Consider the following 22,981-nt stretch of genomic DNA (forward strand, 5'->3'; position numbering starts at 1 on the left):
ATTTCGTTAGGAGCTCCTCCTACTCCTAGCCACCTGCACTAGGGCTGGTGCCTGCATTTGACATAGGAGTATTTGAGGGTAAGCCAGAAGTTCCAGCTCTGCCCAGCTGTGTCCCCCTACCCCCACACAACAGGAAGCACATGTCACAGAGCACTTCGTGCTTCAGCCCATTAGCTGAAACAACAGAGAGCATCTCCCAGTAAACAAAGATTAGTTACATACCCATCTGTTGCACAACTGCTAGCTCTGAACCATAAAACCGTTGATAAAAGAAAAACTTCAGCTGAATTATATTTTTAAAAGTTTAATTTAGCAATGAACAATTCGTGAATTGGGCAGCCCCTAGAATCACGCAGATTCACAAAGACTCCAGTACAGCCACATAGTGGAAGATTTATAGACAAAAAAAGGGAAATGACATACAGAAATTGGAAGTGAGGTACAGAACAGCTGGATTGGTTACAGCTCCACATATGCCTTCTTTGAACATAGTTTGAACACTAAGCAGTGTATGAATGGTTAAAGTATGGCCGCTGGGACTGGCTAAAACTTAACTACTGTTACAAGTGCATACTACTAAGTTAGGTTTTCAATTTTATCTGCCTATTAAGCTAGGTTACAGTTCATCCACAAGGACTCAAATATAGAAGTATGGAGTCCCTCTCAGGCCATATTTAGTTTGCTTTAACACCATATACCAGCATGCAGGTTGAACTACACAGCCCAATATGAAACCTGCTGACAGAAGTATGTAGCAATATGGAAGTAAAGCCAAAAGACCCTCTCCAACATACTTTATAGTGACACCCTCTGTCAAGGGGGAGAAAGGGAAAGAAGAAAAAAACCCAATAACATACAGATTGAAAGGGGGGGAAATTTTATCTATAGGAAAATAATTACAAAAATTAGAAATGCCAGTTATCTCCAAAGGAGAAAGAACCCACACAAGAATTCTGGCACCATGAAAAATGTGAAGGCTGTGACACCACCAGAAGATCACACTAGCTCTCCAATAATGGCCCCCAACTAAAATGGAAACTCAGAAATGTCAGCTAAAGAATTCAACCCATGGATTCCAAGAAAACTCAAAGATGTTCAAGATGAGATTGAAAATCAACAAAAAGAAACTACTAACACGATCCAGGAAATTAAGGAAGAGATAAGCACCTTCAAAAGAAATCAATCAGAGTTTCTGCAATTGAAAACCTTACTTGGGCCGGGCGCGGTGGCTCAAGCCTGTAATCCCAGCACTTTGGGAGGCCGAGACGGGCGGATCACGAGGTCAGGAGATCGAGACCATCTGGCTAACACAGTGAAACCCCGTCTCTACTAAAAAATACAAAAAAAACTAGCGGGCGAGGTGGTGGGCGCCTGTAGTCCCAGCTACTCGGGAGGCTGAGGCAGGAGAATGGCGTAAACCCGGGAGGCGGAGCTTGCAGTGAGCTGAGATCCGGCCACTGCACTCCAGCCTGGGCGACAGAGCTAGACTCCGTCTCAAAAAACAAAAAAAACAAAAACGAAAACCTTACTTAAAGAATATCAAAATACAATTGAAAAATTATTAATAGACTAAACTAGACCAAGCAGAAGAAAGAATTTCAGAGCTTGAAGACTGGCCGTTGAGCTAACCCAGTGGTGTGGGGGTGGGGGGAAATAAAGAAATAATTTTAAAAATGAACAAACTAGGATATTTGGTCTCATACTTACAGTACTTACAGTGGACAACCTTGATTTTCCACTTCTCTTCAGGGATGAGTCACATGGTGGTAGAAAATGCCCTGGACCTAGAGGAGCAGTTTGCTCATCTGGACCTGAATTCCTCTGATAAACAGAGTGGAGGAGGAAGTACAGCAAGCCAAGAGTGCTATATACCTCCTCACTTAAGGAACAAGGAAGCATCTAAAGGATTCTATGATAAAGACAGTTCAGGTTGGAGTTGTAGCAAAGATAAGGATGCATATAGCAGTTTTGGGTCTTGAGATTCAAGAGGAAAGCCTGGTTATTTCAGTGATTGTGGAAGTGGATCAAGGGGAAGATTTGATGATCCTGGATGGAGTGACTATGATGGTATTGGCAGTAATGGTGACAGCACTGGCTTTGGCAAATTTGAACGGAGTGGACACAGTCATTGGTGTGACAAGTCAGATAAAGATTATTGGTCAAAACCGCTTCCACCAAGTGAATGCTTGGAGCAGGTACTCTTTTCTGGAGGAAACACTGGGATTAACTTTGAGAAATATGACGATATATCAATAGAGGCAACCAGCAGTAACTGTCTTCCACATATTGAAAATTTCAGCAATGTTGACAGGGAGAAATTATCATGGGGAACATTGAGTTTGTTACCTGCATCTGTATAAGAGACCACTTGAGCAGGCTTAGTGTGAGCAACAAGGCTGTTTATTCACTTGGGTGCAAATGGGCTAAATCTGAGAAAGGAATGAGCAAAGGGTGGTGGGATTATCATTGGTTCTTACAGGTTTGGGATAGGCGGTTGAGTCAGGAGCAATTTTTTGCGGGCAGCAGATGGATGTTACAAAGTACATTCACAAGGGCGGGGGGGGGGGGGGAATGTTACAAAGCACATTCACAAGGGTGGGGTGGTGTATTGTCACAAGGGCAGGGAGGAATGTTACAAAGTACATTCATAAGGATGGGGAATATCACAAAGTACATTATCACAAGGGCAGGGGAATGTCACAATGGCTTGACCATGGTACGGCCAGCTCAGAGGACCTTATATTCCTGTCTTTTTATGTTAATAATGAAGAAATAAAATAAGAAAGTAATGAAAACTTTGGGTGAAAATTTTGGGGGCAGTATGGACGGGTGATGGGCAACATTTCTCAGGGCTGCTTCAAGTGGGATTGGGGCAGTGTGGGAACCCAAAGTGGGAGAGATTAGACTGAAGTAAGATTTTCGGGTAAGGGGTGATATTGTGGGGTTGTTAAAAGCAGCATTTGTCATACAGAGTGATTAGTGATAGCATGGATGCAGTTTTGTAGGAATTGAGAGATTAATCGGAAGACATAAGGCCCAATAAGAGAAGGAGGAAGATAGGTATTACAGGACTAACGATTGGAAGAAGCCAGGATACCCAGTTAGAGAGTGACCAGGTGGGTCCAGCATAATTAGTTGCCTGATTAGTGAGTTTTTGAGCTCTTTGAGTTTTCTGATGTTACCATATACCAGGCCAGATTGATTTAAGTAAAAACAACACTCTTCATTAAGAAATATACCGAGTCCTCTTTTTCCAGCAGTGAGCAAATTGAGGCCTTGGCGGTTCTGGAGGACAACTGCAGCTAAAGAGTCAACCTGGGCTTGGAGGACAGATAAAGTTTTTGATATATCTGTAACGCTAGCAGAGAAGTCATTAAAGAGGCTGCGGAATGTTATGACAGAGGTTGAGATGCCTGCTATTTCCAGTTACAAGTGCAATAGTGGAGGCAGAAAGTTCTAGACCCATAAGTAAAGGGATTAGTGGGAAGACTCTTTTTTGTCATGTTGATGTCATGAGGGGGACAGGCAGTTGTTCGTTCCCATCTACAAACTGGATTTTGGGGGTAAGGAAGACTAGGGAACATGTGCCCATCTAGCTGGCAGGTAGGCACATGTAGGTGGAAGAGCCACATAAAAAGAAGAGACCAGCTCGGTGGGGGAGACCTTACCCAAGTGGCACTAGAGGAATTAAAGACACACGCACAGAAATATAGAGGTGTGAAGTGGGGAATCACGGGTCTCACAGCCTTCAGAGCTGAGAGCCCTGAACAGAGATTTACCCACATATTTATTAACAGTAAACCAGTCATTAGCATTGTTTCTATAGATATTAAATTAACTAAAAGTATCCCTTATGGGAAATGAAGGGATGGGCCGAATTAATTGCACGGGGAACATGCCCTTAAGACACAGATCGCTCAGGCTTTTTTTTGTGGCTTAAGAATGTCTTTAAGCAGTTTTCCACCCTGGCCGGGCCAGGTATTCCTTGCCCTCATTCCCATAAACCCACAACCTTCCAGCTTGGCCGTTATGGCCATTATGGACATGTTACATTGCTGCAGAGGTTTTGTTTATGGCCAGTTTTTGGGGGGCTTGCTCCCAACCTGTCTCCCTTCTTTGATTTGCAAAAAGATAAAAGGGCAGCTTTGTCACGGTGAGCTACTTCTTGCAGGAGTCGGGATCCGCATCTGCAGACTATACAAAGACAAACAACATAGATTAAAAGCACAATCATTGGCTGGGCACGGTGGCTCAAGCCTGTAATCCCAGCACTTTGGGAGGCCGAGACGGGCGGATCACGAGGTCAGGAGATTGAGACCATCCTGGCTTCCACAAATCCTTATGTTTAGCTCCTAGAGCAGGCCATATCATTTGAGGTTGAGGTGCCACTATACCGCCATGGTTCCAGATAATAGGAACTTTTGCCATACTTATCATTTTTACCATCTGATTTGTTCAGATCATCTGAACATAGTATGGCCATGGCACACAGACCGAGAGGTGCAATTCAAGCTAAACATCCCCTTAGGGGACCGATCAATAATGATTCCATAGGAATCATTGTGCAGCACCTCTGCCTGTTCTGCAGAGCAATCTTCCTAAACAAGTATGTTCATTTTTTCTAACTGGGTCCAATCCTGTTTACAAATAGGTTTTTGAGGGTGGTATGCCTCAATTATAGGATCAGATTTATTATGGTAAATACTGAGATCAGAAAGCATGTGTAACTGTGTCATACTGATTGCATCCAGGCATTATTACCAGCCCTTACTGAAGGAATACTCACGGCAGTGGTGATAACCGCTCTCATAGCTACCATTAAATTATTCATTGTGACTGGTTGTCCCACTTTCCTCAGGTTTTCTTTTGCCATCTGTGACAGCTTCTTGATCTGCCCCCAGGTGGGTGGCTGTGTTCGATGGGTGTGGGTCGTGACAGTTGGGGTTCTCCTCAGTGTCAGTCTCAACATGTCTGCAACTGGGAGGTCCTCGGGATCCTCCCAGAGTCTCTTCCACAGCATCTGGCTCATAATAAGGTTTCAGGTGTCTTCATAGTACCCAAATTGGCTGTTGGTTTTGGCCTGGAGAAATACAAGCATAACCTCTACCCCAAGTTATAAACCTATTTCCCAACTTTTTGTTATTGGATCTTTTCACCAAATAATGTTAGATTAAATTGTGTATGGGCTGTCCTATAATCCCTATTTCTCCTCCTTTTTTGTTTTGTCAGCAGTTGTTCATCTATATGAAATCATAACTGAGCATTTTCAATTAACTGTGTGGAATGAATCACATATGAAGAATCAGAAATCACATTAATAGGCATATCAGAAGCAGTCAATACCTCAATTACAGCTACAAGCACCGCTTTTTGAGCTGAAGTATAGGAAGTCTGGAAAACTTTACTTTTTGAACCAGAATAAGAAGCTTTACCATTACTAGACCCATCTGTAAAAACATTCTCAGCACCTTCAATTGGTTTAAATTTAGTTATTTTAGGGAGAATCCAATTAGTTAATTTCAAAAACTGAACCAGCTTCATTTTAGGAAAATGATTATTGAGAATACCCACAAAGTCAGCTAAATGGGTTTGCCAAGTAAGACTATTTATAAAATCTTGCTGTATTTGTGCCTTCGTGAGAGGGACAATAATTTTTCCAGGATCATATCCATGTAATTTAACAATCCAAGTTCTCCCAATCCCTATCATAATAGCGATTTGATCTAAATAAGGAATTAGAGTCCGTGAATTAGTATGTGGAAGAAAAAGCCACTCTACTAAGTCCCGTTCTTGGACAATAACACCAGTAGGTGAATGCTGAGTTGAAAAGATTAGCAAATCTAGAGTCTTCTCTGAATCTATTCTATTTATCTGAGCTTTATGGACTTGCTTTTCAATCAGTTGTAACTCTGCCTCCACCTCCTTTGTTAATTGCCAAGGGCTAGTGAGACTAGGATTTCCTCTAAGGATAGAAAACAGATTATTCATGGCATAGGTAGAGAGCAGGTCATATCCAATTAATATCCCCTAGTAATTTTTGAAAATCATTTAATGTTTTTAATTTATCCCTATGTATGGTTACTTTCTGTGGCACAATGGTAGTGTCATTTACTAAGGTCCACAAGTAGGAGTAAGGAGTAGTAGTCTGAATTTTGTCAGGAGCTGTAATTAAACCAGCATGAGAAATTGAATTTTGCAAGTGATCATAACATTGGAGTGATATTTCTCGAGTGGGGGCAGCACAAAGTATATCATCCATATAGTGAATAATGTAACACTGTGAAAAGTTTTGACGAGTAGGTTCAATGGCTTGTCCCACATACCTCTGGCAAATAGTCAGACTGTTTAACATGCACTGTGGCAACACTTTCCAATGATAATGGTTAGCAGGCTGCAGGTTGTTTACTGCAGGAATTGTAAATGCAAACCATTCACAGTCTTGCTCAGCTAAGGGGATAGTAAAGAAACAGTCTTTTAAATCTATGACTATTGAAGGCCAACTTTTTGGAATTATAGCAGGAGAAGGCAATCCTGCCTGTAATGCTCCCACAGGTTGTATAACTGAATTGATGGCTCTTAAGTCAGTTAACATTCTCCATTTACCTGATTTTTTTCTTAAGTACGAAAACTGGAGAATTCCAAGGAGAAAATGTTGGAGCTATGTGCCCCTTTTCTAATCGTTCAGCAACTAATTTCTCTAAAGCCTCCAGTTTTTCTTTACTTAGTGGCCATTGTTCTATCCAAATTGGCTTATCTGTTAACCATTTTAAAGGTATAGGTTCTGGAGGCTTAACAATGGCCGCCATCAAAATTTTTTTCCTAATCTTTGGGGGGAACTCTGTTTTTCCACTTGAAGCGGTTTTTTTAAACCTTGCAAATTTTTTTCTGGTCCCATACCAGGGACATACGCCATTTCATGCATTGTATGTTGACTTTGAGGGCTATATAATTGTTCTAGAATTAGAACTTGTGCTCCCCATTGTTGTAATAAATCTCTTCCCCATAAATGTATAGGTACAGAAGTTATAATTGATTGAATGGTCCCAGGTTGTCCATCAGGCCCCTCACAATGCAAAATATAACTACTTGATATACTTCAGCAGCTTTACCAACTCCAACTATGTTAAATTGAGTGGGTTGAATTGGCCACGTGGACAGCCAGTGCTGTAGAGAAATGATTGAAATTTCCACTCCCATATCTACCAAACCTTTAAATTTCTTTCCTTGAATAGTTATTTCACAGGTAGGACGTTTATCAGTAATTTGATTTACCCGATAATCTGCTTTGCCTTGTTTATTTGTGCTTCCAAATCCTCCTGTTCGTTTAGTTTCACTTTTCCCCATTCCCACATATGGCACAATCAGGAGCTGTGCTATGTGCTCTCCTGGCTCTGCTTTCCAGGGAACAGGAGTAGATACAACAATTTGAATTCCCCATTGTAATCTGAATCAATGACTCCTGTATGTATTTGTATGCCTTTTAAACTTACACTAGACCTTCCTAAAAGTAATCCTATTGTCCCTGCCGGCAAGGGTCCACAGACTCCTGTTGGGACCTTTTGCGGGGGTTCCCCAGGCAGAAGACTCACAGCTTTCATGCAGCATAAATCTACTGTGGCACTACCAGCTGTGGCGGGGGACAGACATTGTACAGGGGTGAGGGAATGGCCTGAGCTGGAAATGCTCCAGTTTAGAATGGGCCCGGGACAGGCCCCTCTCATGGCATTTCCCAAATCGGGTTCCCTTCTTTTTTTTTTTTTTTTTTTTTGAGATGGAGTCTCGCTCTGTCGCCCAGGCTGGAGTGCAGTGGCCGCATCTCAGCTCACTGCAAGCTCCGCCTCCCGGGTTTACGCCATTCTCCTGCCTCAGCCTCCCGAGTAGCTGGGACTACAGGCGCCCGCCACCTCACCCGGCTAGTTCGGCTAGTTTTTTGTATTTTTTTTAGTAGAGATGGGGTTTCACCGGGTTAGCCAGGATGGTCTTGATCTCCTGACCTCGTGATCCGCCCGCCTCGGCCTCCCAAAATACTGGGATTACAGGCTTGAGCCACCGCGCCCGGCCCAGGTTCCCTTCTTTATCAAACTTAGAATGACACTGACTAGCCCAGTGTTTTCCTTTTTTACATTTTGGACATATTTCAGGCTCAACAGTTTTCCTTTTTCCCCTATCTGAAAATCTGACTCGCTGATTTTTTTCTACATAATTTTTTAGTATGACCATGCTTCCCACAGTTAAAACAAGCTCCAGGCAATGGAGTATTTCATTTATCCACTCTCAGCCCTGCCATTGCCTGTGCCAACAAGTTAGTTTTATGCAGATTACCTCCAATACCATCATAGGCCTTGATATAATCAACTAAATGTGCTTTCCCTCTGAAAGGTCACAGAGCAGCCTGGCAATCGGGATTAGCATTGTCGAAAGCTAATAATTGCAACACTATACCATGAGTGGCTGAATCTGTAATCATCTTTTTAAGAGACGCCTGTAACTGAGCTATAAAACCAACATATGGTTCTCTGGGTCCCTGTTTTATAGCACTAAAGGAAGGGTATTGTTCTCCACCTGAAGTGATTTTTTCCCAAGCTCTAATGTACACTCCTCTAAGCTGTTCTATGGCATCATCCTGCATGACCAGTTGTGCATCTAAACCAGCCCAGCCGCCAACCCCCAAAAGTTGGTCTGCAGTTATATTAATTTGAGTTTGGGCCCGGGCATTGTGAGCAGCCTGAAGGGAAGATTCATCTGCCCACCAAGTTTTAAATTATAAGAACTGAGCAGGAGTTAGACAAGCTCGAGTAAGAGTGTCCCAGTCAGTAGGTATCATTCGACTGGAAACAGTAACTCTTTAACAGTCCCACTACAAAAGGAGAACCTGGTCCATACTGACTTATTGCTTGTTTTAATTCTTTGAGTAATTTAAAAGAAAAGGCTCAAATGTAGCTATAATATTCCCTCTTGATCTGGGGGGTGTATTCTAACAGGGAACTGCCAAGTCTCTACATCGCCCTCTCATCTAGCTTGCTGAATTCCTGCCTGAATCAAAGTAAGAGCAATCGCTCGAGCGCTGCTCGAACAGTAACTGGGGTAATTACTTTTCACCAGTGTACTCCAGAAAAGAAAGATCTGGGGGGTCATTTTCTTCAAAATAATAATGAGGGGGTGCAGAAGGGTAGGGATGAACCTCTCCTTCCTTTGCCACTTTAGCTTCAGCTGGCAAATAAACATGCTCTGTAACCTCTTCTGTTACTTCACTATACTCTTGTTCCTCCTCCTTATCAGTGTGAAAAAGTTCCAAGGTGAAACGAACCAGACCCTAAACTTGCTCCATTGTTACCCTGAAGCTTCTGAGCTCCTCTCCTTTCTCACCACGGGGACTGCTTTAAGAGTACTGGGGTGTCCTCCAGCTAGTTTTCCATTCCAACCGTCGCTCCGGCAACCCTTCGACCTGGATTCGAGCCCCCATGAATGGACGTCACTTGCTGAGACCAGCTCGGTCGGGAAGACCCAACCCAGTGGTGCTAGAGGAATTAAAGACACACACATAGAAATATAGAGATGTGAAGTGGGGAATCAGGGGTCTCACAGCCTTCAGAGCTGAGAGCCCTGAACAGAGATTTACCCCATGTTTATTAACAGCAAACTAGTCATTAGCATTGTTTCTATAGATATTAAATTAACTAAAAGTATCCCTTAAGGGAAACGAAGGGATGGGCCGAATTAATTGCAGCAGGAACACGCCCTTAAGACACAGATCGCTAGGTTTTTGTTTGTGGCTTAAGAATGCCTTTAAGCGGTTTTCCGCCCTGGGTGGGTCAGGTGTTCCTTGCCCTCATTCTGGTAAACCCACAACCTTCCCGCTTGGGCGTTATGGCGATTATGGGCATGTTACATTGCTGCAGAGATTTTGTTTATGGCCAGTTTTTGGGGGGCTTGCTCCCAATAACCTTGTGTCAGGCAGAACTGGAAATGTAAAGTGAAAAGGTGAGATGGTGTACTGAGAGGAGTCCTGCACCCCAAATCCTAGAGATCCAGCAAGGACAGCAGCTGTTAGAGGTTGCAATGGGGATTGATGGTGCAATTGTGTAGAGTGAGAGGTTTGGCTTTCATGGTATATGAGAAAGCGCATAGTGTCTACGAGTAACCTTTCACTGCTATTGGTGGGGCTGGGTACAAGCAAGCAAGAAGGGTCAGGAGGAGAGTCAGATGAGCAGGGAGAGGTAGCCAAGGATGGAGTGAGATGCAGGGTAGGTGTCTTCCTAAACAATAGTGACTGCCAATTTTTTTTAGTTTGTCAATAATGATAGAGGGCTTACCAGTAATGCGAAGTTGGAATGCTCCCATCTGTTTGGTAATGTGTGTGGCTGAGTTCTGGAGATAAGGACTAAAGGAACATTTGGAAGGTGGAAGGTTGCCTAAAGGGATTCCAGTAGGCTGTTGTCAGGAGATGCATAAAGGAGCAGCAACAGGAATAGTTGTCTGTGTGGTTAGGGGTCCAAATATCGGTGGGGGGAGGGGGGTGGAATTGACATAAGGAGAAAGGTGCCGCAAGTAGATGCGGAGAAGTATGGCAACTTGTTGGTGCGAAATGTCTAGGGAGTTCTCACCAAATCTGTCTAGAAAGTAAAGAAGTTCCTCAGGCGGGTAAAGATGAGGGCTATTAAAGGAGGTTGGGAGGTGCAGGGAGACAGGAGAGGTAGACCAGTTGGCCTGTAGAGCGGGGATGGCTGTGTAAGAGCAGGAAGAAAGGGAAACACATAGCCAACAATTCTTTGCTAGAGAAGGATTGGAGGCAGTGAGGAGAGAGCAGGTGAGATTGATAGTATGCTGGGGTACCTAGGAAGAGGTAGAGAGTGACTGGAGAATGGGGGCAAGGATAAGAGTGAATAGAAAAGTAAAAAAAAAAAAAAAAAAAGACTTCATCAGGATAGAAGAATTGTGTACCTTGCCACTGAAGATCTTCTATCCACCCCAGAGCGAGTTAAGGGTGGCAGTTTGAGGTAAAACCAGGAGATACCAGTTATGATGGTTTGGAGGAAAAGTGTAAACCAGCAGTGTAAACAAGGGCAGGGCATTTATGAGTAGTTGAGAATGGTGAATAGGAGTATGACTAGACTGAAGATAGTAGGGATGACAAGTTTTTGGGGCACAGTCCAAGTAGTGGAGGTGACTGCATAAAGCCCTGTTACAAAAAGTAGGGTAAGGATCAATAGACCTAATAGAATGAAGGAATGTATTAGACTCATAAGGGTTATTACTGTTCTTCAGAAATGCGAGTGAGTTTAAGGGAAGTAGAGGAGAGTACCTGCAATTTCCAGGAGGAAGAGGAGAGATCAGGCTGGCTGGCGGACACAGCTTTATTCTGGAACGGTGAATCCAGTAGGGAAGGTCCTGCAGGCGGACAGCAGTTGGGGTACTATAGATGACTAAATAGGGTTCAGTCCATTGAGGTTGTAGAGTTTGGGGTCAGATTCTTAACAAGAACTGATCGTCCAGCTAGGGTGTCTTCATATGGCTGGGAATCTGGAGTAGGCAAGAAAAGATTAGCAGCCTGGTGAATTTCCTGTCTAGCCTGGTAGAGGACCAGAAGATAGTCGTCTTGAGAGCTGGTGTCTGGCATGAGGTTGGGGCCCAGCAAGAAGGTACGTCCATGTAAAATTTCAAATGGACTATACCCTGTAGCTTCTCAAGGATAGGCTCTAATTCTAAGGAGGGCAAATGGTAAAAGTGCTGTCCAGTCTTTTTTAAGTTGGAGGCTGAGCTTGGTGAGGTGTGTTTTTAAAAGACCATTAGTTCTTTCTACCTTTCCCAAAGATTAAGGATGGTAGGGGGTATGAAGTTTCCACTGGATGCCAATGGCCTGGGAGACTGCTTGAGTGACCTGACTAATGAAGGCCGGTCCCTTATCAGACTGTATAGAGGTCAGAAGGCCAAACAGAGGAATTATGTCTGACAGAAGGGAAGAAATGATTGTGGTGGCCTTCTCAGACCCTGTGGGAAAGGCCTCTACCCATCCAGTGAATATATCTACCCAGACCAAAAGATATCTTAGTTTTTTGACTCAGGGCATATGGGTAAAGTTAATCTGCCAGTCTTGGGTGGTGGCAAATCCTCTAGCTTGATGTGTAGGAAAGGGAGAGGGCCTGCAATGTTCCTGAGGGGTGGTAGAGTAGCAGATGAAACACTGAGAAGTAATTTCCTTGAGGATGGATTTCCATGATGGAAAAGAAATGAGAGGTTCTAAGAGATGGGCCATTGGCTTGTAACCCACATGAAAGAGGTTATGAAAGGATGATAAGATAGAATGAGCCTGTGAGGCAGGAAGGAGGAATTTTCCTTGATCCAAGGACCACTTGCCTTGAGTAGGAAGGGATTGATAGGTAAGAGTTTCAATGGGAGAATAGGTGAGAGTGATAGTTGAGAAGGAAGAAAACTGGCCATGAGGGACAGATATGGGAATACTAGCTGCTTCTTTTGCTGTATTATCAGCATAAGTATTTCCTCAAGCAATGGGATCTGGTGACCTCTGATGCCCCTTGCAGTGAATGACTTCAGCTTCCTTTGGCAGTAGTCTTAAGGATGATTTTTATTAAGGTGCGTTGATGATGGAGGACCCTTGTGTAGTGAGAAAACCTCTTTCTGCCCATATAACAGCATGGTGATGTAGGATGTGGAAGGCATACTTGGAATCAGTGTAGATATTGACAAGTAGTCTCTTTGCAAGGGTGAGGGCCCAGTTTAAAGCAATGAGTTCGGCTTGTTGAGAGGTAGTGGAAAGCGGCAGGGCAGTAGCTTCAATGACAGATGTGGAAGACACTACAGCATAGCCTGCCCTTGCTGGTGACTGATGACTGGGCCTTGAAGAACTACCATCATAAACCAAGTGTGGTCTGGATTAGGAACAGGAAAGAGGGAAATACGGGCAAATGGGGAGGATGCCATACGGATTAGAGAGATACAGTCATGAGGTTCAGGTTTGGTGCTAGGTATAAGGTGAGAGGATGGGTTGAAGTTTGTGCCAGGATACAGACTTTGTGGGAGTTTCAATGAATAGTGAGTACAGTTGGAGGAGTTAGGGGGCGGAAAGTATATGCGCCAAGTGTGATTAGGAAAATAGATGTTGAAACTTATGAGAGCTGTAGAGAGTAAGTGGGGCATGGGTTGTGATCTTGAGGGCCTCTAGAAGTATTGAAGCGGCAGCTGCTGCCGCACGTAGACACGAGGGCCAGCCTAGAACTGTGAAGTTAAGTTGTTTGGATAGGAAGGCTACAGGTCGTGGGCCTGGTTCCTGTGTAAGAACTCTTGACCGCACAGCCTTGTATTTCAGCTGTATGTAAGAAAAAGGATGGGACGAGTTAGGGAGTACTAATGTGGGGACTGTTTCTAGGGCTGTCTTTAAGGAACAAAAAGAAGAGTGGGGAAAGGACTTAGGGTCTATGGGGTCAGTCAGGTTTCCCTTTATGAGTTTATATAGTGGTTTAGTTGGATTGCAAAACCTGGTATGCAAAGGCAAAAGTATCCAACCATGCCTAGGAAGGAAAGGAGTTGTTGCTTTGTAGAAGCGGTTGGGGTTTTGGAGACTAGCCATACACAGTTAGCAGGGAGAGCATGTGTGTTTTGATGAAGGACTCTGCCAAGATAGGTAATGGATGGGGAAGAAATTTGGGCTTAGAGGGGGATATATGATACCGCTTTGAGAATATATGTCAAAGGAGCAGGAGGGTATCCTGTTGGGAAGATTCATAAGAGGGGATGCAGAGGAGAAGGTTGTCCATATATTGAATAAGGTGAGAAACAGATGGACGGAAAGAAAGTAGATCATGAGAAAGAGTTTGACTAAAGTAATGGGGGCTGTCTCTGAAGCCTTGTGGCAGTACAGTCCAGGTGAGTTGCTGAGACTGGTGGGTGTCGGGGTCAGTCCATGTGAAAGCAAAAGAGGCTGGGATGAGGGGTGCAAAAGAATAGTGAGGAAAGTATCTTTGAGGTCAAGGATGGAATAATGAGTTGTGGAGGGAGGTATTGAGGATAGGAGAGTATATGGGTTTGGCACCACAGGATGGATAGGTAAGACAATTTGGTTAATAAGGCAAAGATCCTGAACCAAGCTGTAAGATTTATCCGCTTTCTGGACTAGTAGGATAAGGGAGCTTTAAGGAGAATTTGTAGGCTTTAAAAAGCTATGCTGTAACAGGTGAGTGATAACAGGCTTTAGTCCTCTTAAAGCCTGGTTGGATGGGGTACTGGTGTTGAGGGGGTAAGAGTGATTAGGTTTTAATGGGATGATAAGGGGTTCCTGATCAGTCACCAAGGAGGGAGTAGAGGTATCCCATACTTGTGGATTAAGGTAGGGAGACATGAGAGGAGAATTCAAAGGAGGCCTTGAATCAGGTAAAAGGACAGCAGTGGGGTGTGGTTGTAGTCCAGGAAGAGTCAGGGAAGCAGATAATTTAGTTAAAATGTCTTGGCCTAGTAAGGGAACTGGGCAGTTGGGGATAACTAAAAAAGAGTGCATAAAAGAATGTTATCCAAGTTGGCACCAGAGTTGGGGAGTTTTAAGGGGTCTAGAAGCCTGGCCATCAATACCCACAACAGTTACAGGGGCAAGGGAAACAGGCCCTTGAAAAGAAGGTAATGTGGCCGGGCGCGGTGGCTCAAGCCTGTAATCCCAGCACTTTGGGAGGCCGAGACGGGTGGATCACGAGGTCAGGAGATCGAGACCATCCTGGCTAACACGGTGAAACCCCATCTCTACTAAAAATACAAAAAACTAGCCGGGCGAGGTGGTGGGCGCCTATAGTCCCAGCTACTCCGGAGGCTGAGGCAGGAGAATGGCGGGAACCTGGGAGGCGGAGCTTGCAGTGAGCTGAGATCCGGCCACTGCACTCCAGCGTGGGCGACAGAGCAAGACTCCGTCTCAAAAAAAAAAAAAGAAAAGAAGGTAATGTGGAGGGGTAGCCCCTGTATCGATTAAACAGGATATGGACTAACCCTCCACTGTAAGAGTTACCCAAAGCTCAGCGTCCGTGATGGTCCAAGGGCTTCTGAGGCAATCAGGCAACGTCAATCTTCAGCCACTAATCCAAGGAGATCTGGGAAGGAGTCAGGCAAGGAACGCTGGGTTTGAGCTCCAAGAGCTTTAGGAGTGGCAGCGATGTGAGTCAGACAGTCTGACTTCCAGTGGGGGCCCGCACAGCGGTTTCAGCATGTTAGGAGCCACTGGGAGCAGTGGCTTAGATGTTCTGAAGGTTTTGTATGCTGGAGAAGTGGTTGTGGGTTGTTTACAGTGGAGGCAAGTAGCTATAACTCAGAAATACGTTGCTGCTTGGCAGCTCTTTTCTGTTATTGAACACCTTGAAAGTGAGGTTGATTAAATCCTATCGTGGGATTTGAGGGCCAGAATCCAACTTTTGGAGTTTTTTTCTAATGTCAGGAGTGCATTGGGTCATAAAATGCATATTAAGGATAAGACAGCCTTCTGGTCCTCTGGGTCTAGGGCTGTAAAGCATCTAAGGGTAGCTGCTAAGCAGGCCATGAACTGGGTTGGGTTTTCATCTTTACCTTGGGTAGTTTCCTTTAGCTTGTCATAATTAACAGCTTTGTATGCTGCCTTTTTGTGCCCCTAGACTAGGCAGGAGACCATGTAATCTCACCTAGCTATACCTGGGGAGTCTGTGTGGTATTGCCAACAGGGATCCTCTCAGGGAACTGCCCTGGTGCCCTCTTGGAGGCCTGGCTCATGAAGCTGGCAGGTGTCTGCATAGGACTGGGCTAGAGAATATAAACTCTTTCTCATTTATTTGGGTAGAGGGTAGAGGTCAGGATGACATTTATCTCACTCCAGGTTAAATTGAAGGACTGAGTTAGATATTGGAATTCCTGTATATATTTATTGGAGTCTGATGAGAAAGAGCCTAAATGCTGTCTGATTTGGGAAAGGTCTGATAGAGAAAAGGCACATGTACCCTGACTATGCCTTCAGCTCCAGCCACTCTCTAAGAGGAAATTGTTGGGCAGGTGGGGGAGAGCTAGTCATGGAATGAAACTGTAAGCCAGACCCGGTGTGAGGAGGGAAGGTAATAGAAGGGTTATAGGGTGGGGGAGTGGAGGCTATGGAAGAATTGGGACCTGATTCAGCCTGGTGAGGAGTGGCCAGGGGAGGAGAAGAGAGGTAAGAGGGGTCAGTGGAAAAGGAGGATTCAGAGGACTCTAAGTTTGGGTTGGAGACCAGAGGAGCAGATGGGAGAGAAAGAAGGAAAATCTGGGACAAGTTACATTGGGAGCAGAGACTAGGGAGGAATGAAGAGTAAAAAAATGCCTGGATGTAAGGCACCTTGGACCATTTGCCCATTTTTTGACAAAAATTATCTAGGTCTTGTAGGATAGACAAATCGAAAGTGCCATTCTCTGGCCACTTGGAACTATTGTTGAGTTTGTACCGGGGCCAAGCAGTATTACAGAAAAAATAAGATGTTTAGGTTTTAGGTCAGGTGTTAGTCGAATGGGTTTTAGGTTTTTAAGAACACAGGCTAAGGGGGAAGAGGGAGGAATGGATGGCAGAAAGTTACCCATAGTGGAGAAGGTAAGTTTAAAAAGGAAGGTAGAGACATGGAGAAATGGAGGTGGCAGCTACAGACTTCCAGTAGGCGTCCCTGACTGAGTCCTGGGCTGTAATGTGGGTGAGCAGCCAAAGCAGGCATCCCCACAATTGACCTGCCACCAAGGGAATGTGGGTGAATGATCAAGGCAGGTGTCCCCGTGGTGATCAGACACCAAGGGAAGACTATCTTCCCAAGTCCGTGACCAACACCGGAATTTTTGAATGCATGGATAAAGTGTGTCTCCTTTTTGTCTCTACCAGGAAGGGAGAGAAACTGAAATTGAAAGGAAAGAGATTGAAGGGAGGTGAGAGAGGTTAGGTAGAGAGCGAAAAAACCGCTTACCTGAGTGTGAAGAACTGCTTACCGATTTGAAATTAGTGAGATGGTCCTTGGGTTGGCTGGTCTGATGACCCGAGGTCATAGGTGGATCTCCTCACAGAGGGAGCGTGAGGACAGGGGACCAGTCTCTCAAAGGAGTCCCCCTGTCCCGGGTCTTCGGCACCAAATATTATGCGTGTCCGTATAAGAGACCACCTGAGTAGGCTTAGTGTGAGCAACAAGGCTGTTTATTCACTTGGGTGCAAGTGGGCTGAGTCCGAGAAAGGAGTCAGCAAAGGGTGGTGGGATTATCATTTATTCTTATAAGTTTCAGATAGGCAGTGGAGTCAGAAGCAATTTTTTGCAGGCAGGGGATAGATGTTACAAATACATTCACAAGGGCAGGGAGGAATGTTACAAAGTACATTCACAAGGGCGGGGAGCATGTATTGTCCAAAGGGGGGAGGAATGTTAGAAACTACCTTCACAAGGATGGGGAATATCACAAAGTACATTATCACAAGGGCGGGGGAATGTCACGATGGCTTGACCACGGTGCGGCCAGCTCAGAGGACCTTACAGAGCTTACTCACTATACTCATCCTACTCCACTGCAAAAACATGCCATTCCTATTATTAGGGGAAAAAGAGACTTCATGGCTTGTGCCCAAGCAGGGTCTGGGAAAACTGCAGCATTTCTTTTACCCGTACTGAGTCAGATATATATAGATGGTCCAGGAAAAGCTTTGAAGGCTGTGAAGGAAAATGGAAGGTATGGGTGCCAATCTCCTGGGTTTTAGTCCCAACAAGAGAACTGGGTGTAGATATGACGAAGCCAGAAAATTTTCATACCAGTGTAAGTTCATCCTTGTGTAGTTTATGGTGATGCTGATATTGGTCAACAAATTCAGGTCTTGGAACATGGATGCCACTTGTTAGTAGCCACGCCAGGATGTCTAGTGGATTTAATGGAAAGAGGAAAGATTGGATTAGACTTCTGCAAATACTTAGTGTTGGATGAAGTTGATAGGATGTTGGATACGGGATCTGGACCTCAGATACATCGTATACTTGAACAAGATACTATGCCACCAAAGGGCATTCATCAATCATGATGTTTAGTGCCACTTTTCCTAAGGAAATACGATGCTTGCTCATGACTTTTTGGATGAATATATATTTTTGGCTGTAGGCAGAGTAGGCTCTACCTCTGAAGAAGTTTGGGTGGAAGTAGTTTGGGTGGAAGAGCCAGATAAACGGTCATTTCTGCTTGATCTCTTAAATACACCAGGGAAGGATTCACTGACTTTAGAGTTTGTGGAGACAAAAAAGGGAGCAGATTCTCTGGAGAATTTCTTATACCATGAAGTATATCCTTGTACTAGTATTCATGGAGACCAATCACAGAGAGATCGAGAAGGAGGCCCTTCACTAGTTTTCCTTGGGGAAAAGCCAATTCTAGTGGCTACAGCTGTGGCAGCATGAAGACTAGACATTTCAAATGTGAAACATGCTTCAATTTTGATTTGCCAAGTGATATTTAAGAATATGTGCCTTGTATTGGCTGTACAGGATGTGTGGGAAACCAGGGCCTTGCCATCTCATTATTTAATGAAAGAAATACGAATATTACAAAGGATTTGTTGGATATTCTTGTAGAATTTAAACAAGAAGTGCCTGCTTGATTGGAAAACATAGCTTATAAACACCACTACAAGGGTGGTATTCGTGCATGATCTAAAAGATTCAGTGGAGCATTTGGTGCCAGAGACTATTGACAATGTAGTGGTTCCAGCAGTTCTGGCTTTAGTAGTAGTCATACAAGCAGCAGCTGCAGTGGTGGAGGTGGTCATGACATCAGCAGCAGATATGGTAAAGGTGGCTATGGAGGCTTCTACAATAGTGATGGATGTGTAGGAAATTATAACTCTTGTTATAAGAGTTACTAAGAGCTGTGCATGGTGGCTCACGCCTGTAATCCCAGCACTTTCGGAGGCCGAGGTGGGCAGATCACGAGGTCAGGAGTTCAAGACCAGTTTGGCCAACATAGTGAAACCCTGTCTCTACTAAAAATACACAAAAAACTAGTCAGGCGTGGTGGTGTGTGCCTGTAATCCCAGCTACTCGGGAGTCTGAGGAGGAGAATCATGTGAACCCAGGAGGCAGAGGTTGCAGTGAGCCGAGATCGTGCCACTGCACTCTAGCCTGGGTGACAGAAGGAGACTCCGTGTCGGAAAAAAAAAAAAGTTATTAAGAAATTATTTTAGGCAGATAGGAAAAGGGGTCCTTGGGAAGTTTTTGTTTCTTTTAGAGCAACTCCAGAAACTGGTGAGATGGTTTCTTATGTAGCAGGAAAGCCCTGGCTCTTAGAGCTGGGCCAGCAAGCTTTGATATGCAAATACCAGCCATCAGAAACTGGGCCCACCCAAACATGGCAATTCCTGCAGTCTTATTCTTGCCCTGGCCTCCACATGTGCCTGGTGACACGGCCACCCCCACATATCCACACATGTGTAAAACATCCTGGTGCCCTGTATTTGCATATTAAAAGGCTAGGGTGGAAGGGCCAGTTTTTTCCCCTGCTACTTGAATGATATGCTTGGTCAAACCAATCCCCTGAGCCCTATCCAAATCAGACACCACCTCCTCCAGCCTCCTCATATAAGCAGCCACTTTTCTGTCACACTTGGGGTTTTTCTCTTTGTTCCAATCCCCCTACCTTCTGTCTCTGTACGGGGGAGCTGTTTTCTTCTTTCTTCCTTCTTTCTTGCCTATTATACTCTCCGCTCTTTAAACCACTCCACGTGGGTCTGTGTCATTTTATCTAAATTGACACAAGATTAAGGACCCTGGTGTTCCTCCAGTTATGGGAGCCATATCATTTTGATCCATTGGCTGGCAAACTGAGGTACAGCCTTTGTTGAAGCGGTAAGTATGAAAACAAGCTTAAAATCTGTTCCATCATTCACAAGGTGCTCTTGGCCTCTATATTAAAATAAAATGAAATAGATCAACCCAAACTACTTTCTGTGTGACATTCTCAGATGTAGAGCCTACTCTGCCTGCAGCCAAAAAGATATACTCATCTAAAAAGTCACGAGTAAGCATCTGTATTTCCTTAGGAACGGGCATGCATCAGCCTAGTACATACACTTAGCACTGGCTGCCCTACTACAGACTCAGATGTGAGGCTTGCTGGTGAGAACATGGAGAACCCCCCAATACCCATGAGTACTGGGAATGTTGGCCATGTTTTGAACTAGTTTCTTTTCACGGGGAGACCTCGCCATTGAGTGAGGCTGGGAAAAGTTCTGAGGTAACTGAGAATTTCTGGCCAGGGGACATCCTGGCATGATTCACCGGCCTCTGGACCAGACCCAGCCTCCAATAGCCTGTTCTGGGTGTTGGCAGAGAACCCTCAACTATTCTGTTGCAAAAGTCTTCTTCCTTCTCTATCCCTGGCATCTTACTCTTTCTCTGATTTAAATGTGCAGGTATTTTTACAGCCTAGGAAAGAAATCCTGTCAGGCAAGATCAGGAAAATGCCTCTAGGAAGAGTTCTCCCCATTCCTCGCAGTGAAGTTACTCGCTACCGCTTCTCTGGCAAGCACATAGTATTTCTAAGCTAACAGCGCCACCTAGTGGAAATAGGAATCCTCTAGATGAGACACTTTTTTTCCTTTTTCTTTTGTAGTAACACTGCAGCTTCTTTTTACACCATTAAAAATCAGGCTCTATGCTTCTTCTGGAAAAGGGAAGTTTCTGCCTTTAGCAGTTAGGAGTAAGATGCCTAGGGGCTGGGTGCGGTGGCTCACACCTGTGATCCCAGCATTTTGGGAGGATGAGGCAGGCAGATCACGAGGTCAGGAGATCGAGACCATCCTGGCTAACATGGTGAAACCCTGTCTCTATTAAAAATACAAAAAAATTAGCTGGGCATGGTGGAGGGCACCTGTAGTCCCAGCTACTCGGGAGGCTGAGGCAGGAGAATGGTGTGAACCCGGGAGGTGGAGCTTGCCATGAACCAAGATCACGCCACTGTACTCCAGCCCGGCAACAGAGCAAGACTGTCTCAAAAAAAAAAAAAAAAAAAAAAAAATTTTATTACCACTATTGTCCCATCAGTAAAAAATGGCCATTCGGTTCCTATGCTCTTTTAAGGCACCTACTATGTCTCTGATTAAAACAGTACTTAATTAGTAAGGGAATTTTAAATTCAGAAGTTAACCGGAGCCATTTTTTTAAGGGTAAGTGCTTTAGCATGGGCTGTAATAGCAGGCAATCTAGCACATTGCCTCCACTAAAGGAGCCTTGCCCAAAAGTGACATAGTCTCTCCGGAGATCCGTTTTTCAGAGAGCCAGGCAAATTGCACAGGTTCTAGAAAGTCAAAGGGAAATCACACAAGGTGGATAAGCTAAGGCTGCATGGGTAAGCGTGGTTAGCCCCATCACTTAGCTCATCCGGTTCCATGGCTTGGAGGACCATGCCTACAACCATGGGGGCCACATTTAACATGGTGTCAGGATCCAGAAACCAGGGAGGGGAGACATTTGGAGGATGCTCCCTGTCTTCTCCACTCTGGCTCATACAGAAAGGAGACAAGAGGACGCTTCTATTCTTGCTTCTAAATGGGTGTTAGAAACAAAATGCTTGTTTCTCAGTGCCACAAGGAAAAATCAGGATTCAGACAAAAAGTTTTCTCAGCAAGGCAATTTTGCTTTCTGCAGAAAGGGAGCTGCTCATCAGCAATTTTGTCACAAGAGCACAATGAACACAGAAAGGCAGGAATATTTATCCCTTACACATTAGGTCCTTACTGCTGTGTCCTATTTCCATTGGTTGGAGTTGGACCTCACAGTCTAACCTAAACCTGACTAATTAACAACTTAAAACTTTCCTAAATAGGTAAAGGCAATGGAGAACAAAAGGAAAAGAGGAAGTTGCTTCAGAAAGGATTTAGAAAAGTAATAACATTTCCAAATAAGGAAGGGGCATAGGCTGCAAGCTGGGACATGCCTGAGCATGTTCAGAACAAATATCTTGGTTAAAGTACAAGGACATAGAATGTACTTATTCCCTTATACCTAACAGTTACATAGGATAGGGCTTAACAAAGAGTTATCTGCACAAAGGCAGGGAGGCTTGAAGGAAGTTAGTCTTTAAAGGAAACAATTATTTTTAACATTTATTATTTATTTTTTAGAAGGGAAACTTTGAAGATAAACTTTTTACTTTCCACAATTTCCCCCTCTTGGTTTATAGTTCTTCCTCTTTGAATTTTTAAATATGTTTTGTCTTAGTTGTTCTGCCTGACTCTCAAAATGTAAAAGTTTCTCTGAGTAAGGTGGAGGAGAGTTAAGGGAAGCTTTAGTAAGAGCTGTTTTTATTAACCTTTGCACCAACTCTCAGATGCATGGTATAACACAACACCTAAGAAGAAGAAGTATACTTATTACAATTGCTAAAGAGGTAAGAATTGAGGCTATGGTCTCTCTCCATTGGCTGAACCACCCTTTTAGCCATTTTGAAACAGGGTTATTAATTCCAGAATTTTTAGGTAGCTCTTCAGATAAAGCAGTAAGGCTTTGTAGGGCCTTTGTTATGCTTCCATTAGGAGCAGTGTTGTTTGGGATGAAGGTATAACATTGTGTTTCAATCATAACACAAACACTACCTTTTTCAGTTAATATCATATCTAAAGCCATTCTGTTTTTGCAGGCCATTGGCTAGTGGACCCTAACTGTTCCACTATTCCTTTGAAAGCATCTTTAGTGCAATTAATAAATCATTGTTGATTGTAATAAATATAGTTTATCCAATCTACATTTTTATTAATGCTATCTATGGGAGGATAGATTCAAACCCTGCAGCTATTTAGTCCCTAGCTTTAAATTTATCTGGTACACCCTGATAAATTTATCTGGTACAGATAAACTTGCATCTAAATAGACATGGAGGTCGAAAGACCCATAAGGGGCTTCTTTTGCTTTACAATGTCGTGCTTTTTTCTTTTTCTGGTTGCTGAAATGCCAGGGTAAAAGGGATAGCCAATTGAACTAGAGCACAA

At 44.1% G+C, this 22,981-nt stretch overlaps 1 pseudogene; it reads left to right on the forward strand.

The window, feature by feature from the left end:
• The first annotated feature begins 1,751 nt into the window (after positions 1–1,751).
• LOC117077731 lies at positions 1,752–18,862 on the forward strand (annotated as a pseudogene).
• The last annotated feature ends 4,119 nt before the right edge of the window (positions 18,863–22,981 follow it).

This window comes from Trachypithecus francoisi, unplaced genomic scaffold (genome assembly GCF_009764315.1).
Source record: "Trachypithecus francoisi isolate TF-2019V2 unplaced genomic scaffold, Tfra_2.0 Lachesis_group6, whole genome shotgun sequence".
NCBI lineage: Eukaryota > Metazoa > Chordata > Mammalia > Primates > Cercopithecidae > Trachypithecus > Trachypithecus francoisi.